The following is a 5,384-nucleotide window of genomic DNA, read 5'->3' on the forward strand; positions in this document are numbered from 1 at the left end:
CCCTTATATGAACGACTACACTTATTCCAAATACTGTTGTTATTTACAACCACAGAGAGCGGAAGTTTCGCGCGGATCACCTATTTATTGACACCGGAAAAACTGTGCTAATACCAAGGATAAACTTAACACCAACTGATCCAAGCACGCCTTTTCGATTGACGAGGAGACGGTTACCTATGAAAACTGCGTTTGCGATCACTGTGACGCGTCGCCGGGACAATCGCTTACAATAGCAGGGTTGTATTTATCAAACCTCGTCTTTACTCAAAGGATAACTAAATAAAATATCATTTTGTATCCCTTAAAGATATTGAAAAACAAAAAGTACACGAAGATTACATTCTTACATCAAATATCTTTTACACCGTGGTACTGCAATGCCTTGTAAACAATTTTATTTAAAATTATGTGCATGGAAATGTATGTACAAGGATATATCATAAATTTCATGATTATTATTTCACGTCGTTCGGGCTAAGCTACCCTCTTCCCAACGACTATACTTATTCCAAATAGTGTCATTATTTAAAACTATAGAAGTGCAAAAGTTTTACATGGATCCCCTGGTCTTAGAATATTGCTCAAGGTCCTCCCGTACAAATAAGGACTAAAAGTGGATATTGAACGTATACAGGAAAGGTCTCAGGTTTGTTTGACCCAACGGAGAGTGTCACAGAGATATGAACAAAACTGAACTGACACCCACTTGAAAATGAATGCAAACTATCCCGAGTATGCCTACTTGCAAATTGTCAAGAACTGGATTTAAATTATGGCTCTAGGAATATGTTTCAACCCCGTAACTACCACTCCCGTGGGAATCGTTACTACAAGATTAGGTTAATTACAGGTGGGAACAGAGGCATTTAATGAGTCAATTTTCCCTCGCTCCATACGTGAACAGAACGGGAAGAAGCAGTAATAACTGGTACAATGAGAAGTTCCGTCTGCCATGGATTTCACAGTGGTTTGCAGAGTATGGATGTACAGGGTGGTTCACGAAAAACCACCTCTGAGTACTAGACTGCTCATTGTCGCTTGCCAATTGTCATCTATTATTTCGAAGTTGTCGCGACTACGTTTCGTTTTGTCAGTACGATAGCCGTTGCGGCTTATTTAAGACGTGTGAAGTAAATATCTTAGCGAGATGCATCCTCCTCGGAAATAACCCCAATACTGGAAGTGTAAGTCTCTACCGGTTCATCTAAGGAAACGCGGCACTTTTTCGCAAAGTAGTTTCTTGGCGTTTCCATACTAGCAAAGAACAGTATAAAGGAACTGGTGACAAAGAGGCGTACTAAAGGGACCGTCCGAGCTCCGTCCGGTGGTACAGCTGTTGTGGTCGCGGATATTCGAAAGCGAATGATCTAGAGGCCAAAAAAATAAATAAAAATCGAAACTCAGTCCGAACAGGCCATGAAGGCCCAACGGTACCGAACGGCCACCGTGTCATCTTCAGCTCATAGGCGCCACTGGATGCGGATACGGAGGGGCATGTGGTCGGCACACCACTCTCCCGGCCGTATGTCCGTTTGCGAGACCGGAGCCGCTACTTCTCAATCAAGTAGCTCCTCAGTTTGCCTCACAAGGTCTGAGAGCACCCCGCTTGCCAACAGCGCTCGGCAGACCGGACGGTCACCCATCCAAGTGCTAGCCCAACCCGACAGCGCTTAACTTCGGTGATCTGACGGGAACCGGTGTTAACAATGCGGTATGGCTGTTAGCAGAGGCCAAAAAAGTCGGCACGTAAATTGTCGCAACAAGTGAACTTTTAGCATAGGTCTTGTCAGAGTGTTTTACACCATATAGGTATGAAGCCCTACAAACTGATGGAGGAAGATAAGGCAAAACGTGTGAATTACTGTGCGTGGTCATGTCCAGCAATTGACCGTGGAATGTTGGATCCGCTACTGTGTCTAACGAGTGATGAAGCGAAGTTTCTGGTCAGTAAACAATCCCTATAAGAATCATGTAACGGTCTTGCCGCAGTGGTAACAGATCTCCGAAGTTAAGCGCTGTTGGGCTGGGCTAGCACTTGGACGGGTGACCATCCGGTGTGCCGAGCGCTGTTGGCAAGCGGGGTGCATTCAGTCCTTGTGATACTAAAGCCGTCGGCACACGGACCGTGCTGCCGAACGTCAACGTTGAGCGTGTTGAGTTCAACGTGCTGCTGAACGCTCAGGAACGATGCGACTTGTGCATACGGTACGTGGGTCCCAACGTGGTATACGCGATCGCAACGCACTCGAGCGGCAGTTGAGGGATGTTTCTAGTTCGTAAATCACTCTGTTTACTCAACGGGCGCGCGTAAATTCCCACGTTAGCTCTTTTAAAACGCACATTTCCCCCACTGCCCATACGCTAGTCACGTAGCTCTATATGTAATATACACAAATAAAAACTTCAATATCTATGTACATGTTTTAAGACGAAAAGGAAAGTACCATGTCCAATAAGTAAGGACAAAGGCTTATAAAAGTTCTATTACAATCAGTGTGATACAAATTAGTAGTAGTTCTCCACATAATATAAGCATTATTTCACCAGTGAAACATTTTATTAAAACCCTAAGGTCATTCGTACTTGATCACTGTTCCTACCCAGTAGCAGAATTTTTTCAACATGTTAATTACGAAACGTATAAGAAAAAGGAGCAAAATGTCGTTATACAAGTAGCGCAAGCTGTTCTGTAGATTAAGCCAGTCGAACAAACTCACTTCTCAAGAAAAAGGTGAACTTACATTTACATAACATCAAATACTATAGGATATACTTATATTTAATAATAATGCATCAGAACCCTATTACGCGAATGTTAGGGGAAAAAAAATTGACGTAGTGAGATGTGAACATCGGCACGTCACGCATTACGATGGGGATAAGTAACGCTACTCACTACGCTAAACTCACAACAAACATCGCTCACCCAATCCCACCATGTCACTACATGCTAAAAGCCTTAATCGTAACTATGTTACTGATTGAAATTTAATTATAAGAAATTGTACCACGAACAATGCGTTTTTGGTGGATCCTCAGTGTGTCATTGCCTTCAAATGTCATACTCTCACAACACGCAAGTTATAATAATACTTTTGCCACGAATTTTATTGCAACGAATTCAGACAGTTAACAACGGGCTTTCGAGTGATTCCCAGTTTGCTGGTGATCAGAAACGGCATATATACGTATAGGCTTTATATGAATGGCAGTATGGAGCCTCACAACTTTATGCTGCAGGGAGATGGCGTGCATGTGAGATAGGTGCCGTTGTGCCATCTTATTGGTCAACCCTCAGACGCTCGCCCAGAATATCTGACCTGCTAGATATTGCCCTGCACGTTCGGAATGATTCCAGAACGTGCTATTCCACGCTATGACGTAAGAAACTCGGCACGCTCAACTCTCAATGTTCGGGTGCACCGTCCGTGTGCCGACGGCTTAACTGAGCAGCTACTTGAGAGACGAGTAGCGACTCCAGTCTTTTAAACTGACATATGACCGGGAGAGTGATGTGCTGACCACATGGCCCTCCATATCCGCATCCAGTGACGAGGGCCGAGGATGACACGACAGCCGGTCGGTACCGATGGGCCTTCACGGCCTGTTCTGGAGAAGCTTTTATATGGTTCATGTGGAACCTTTTCGCTGTGAAAACATCGAGGTGTGGTGTGCCGTGACAGCAAGTCGGATTGTGGGTCCCGTATTTTTTGAAACAACAGTAATGTTACGACTTCTGCACCATTTGTTAGCAGCAGACACAGTGGCTGCCCCAAAGACTGAGACGGCGTCGAGTTTTACAATTATTTATTGAACTTTCTTTACAATTTCTCCCTCGTCGTCGCTGCCCAGCCCTGCGGATCCCTCCGCCTGGCTGCTGCCGTGTAGGTTCTCCGACAATGCGCGCAACGCGCGCCGCTGATCGCACTCGGGAGCCTCAGGCCACCAGTGCTAAAAATGGCTCTGAGCACTATGGGACTTAACATCTATGGTCATCAGTCCCCTAGAACTTAGAACTACTTAAACCTAACTAACCTAAGGACAGCACACAACACCCAGCCATCACGAGGCAGAGAAAATCCCTGACCCCGCAGGGAATCGAACCCGGGAACCCGGGCGTGGGAAGCGAGAACGCTACCGCACGACCACGAGATGCGGGCCCACCAGTGCTCCGCTGAATCCAGGATGCCCTGTGGTTGAGATGAACTCGTTGCCACGCGGCGCCCCAGTACGGGTACAGCCACGGAGCCGCGTCACCGTGAGGTCAGCTGCCGACGCCTGCTGCACCGGCGGCTGGGAAGCCATCAGTCGCGATGTCTGCGAGGTCTCGTCATGGACGCTCCACGCGCCGTGGGGCCGGGTTGCCGTGAAGTCCCCGGCGGCGCCTGTGACCAAGACCGCGCTGCGGCCTGTCCTGCTGGAAGTTCTCGCTGTAGTTAGTCTGTCATGGTGCCGACCGAACTCGGGCCGACCCCCAGAGCTGAAGCTGACATCTGGCGGCAAACGAATGACTCCTGCGAGCTGGAACAGACTTCCGGAATCGTCACCTACGAAGATTGAACATTCGGACACGGACCACGTCCGTCCTCAGATCCAAACTGCTTCCTAATGGCTTCTGTCTGTTGCTGCCTGCGCTCCATTGTTTATATCCGGCACGAGGACGTTTTTTAGCCCCGGTGATAGCTTTTTATTATTACTCCCGCAGTATATTTCAGCGTAACTTAGCGTGCTGGCCTCACTTCCCCTTACTGGCAAGGGAACCTCCCCATCGCACCCCCCTCAGATTTAGTTATAACTTGGCACAGTGGATAGGCCTTGATAAACTGAACACAGATCAATTGAGAAAACAGGAAGAAGTTGTGTGGAACTGTGAAAAAATAAGCAAAATATACAAACTGAGTAGTCCATGGGACACATAGGCAACATCAAGGAGGACGTGCGCTCAGCAGTGCCGTGGTCCCGTGGTAGCGTGAGCAGCTGCAGTCTTCCCACGAGTGAAAATTTTACTTTCTTTATTTTTGCATAGTTATTATCTGTCCGTTCGTTCATTGACGTCTCTGTTCACTGTAATAAGTTTAGTGTCTGTGTTTTGCGACCGCATCGCAAAACCGTGCGATTGGTAGACGAAAGGACGTGCCTCTCCAATCGGAACCGAAAACATTTGATCGCAAGGTCATAGGTCAACTGACTCCTCCACAGGAAAACACATCTGATATATTCTATACGACACTGGTGATGGCATGTGCGTCACACGACAGGAATATGTTGTCGTCCCACCTAACTTGTACACTTGGCGAATGGGTAAAAAGATTCTTCTACCTTGCCCGATTTAGGTTTTCTTGTGGATGTTATAATCACTCCCAAAAAAGTGATGAAAACAT

General features: G+C 46.8%; 1 pseudogene; it reads right to left on the reverse strand.

Moving 5' to 3' along the window:
- Nucleotides 1–1,610: 1,610 nt before the first annotated feature.
- Nucleotides 1,611–1,728, reverse strand: LOC126253996 (5S ribosomal RNA; annotated as a pseudogene).
- Nucleotides 1,729–5,384: the final 3,656 nt, after the last annotated feature.

The sequence above is a fragment of the Schistocerca nitens genome, chromosome 4 (genome assembly GCF_023898315.1).
Source record: "Schistocerca nitens isolate TAMUIC-IGC-003100 chromosome 4, iqSchNite1.1, whole genome shotgun sequence".
Taxonomy (NCBI): domain Eukaryota; kingdom Metazoa; phylum Arthropoda; class Insecta; order Orthoptera; family Acrididae; genus Schistocerca; species Schistocerca nitens.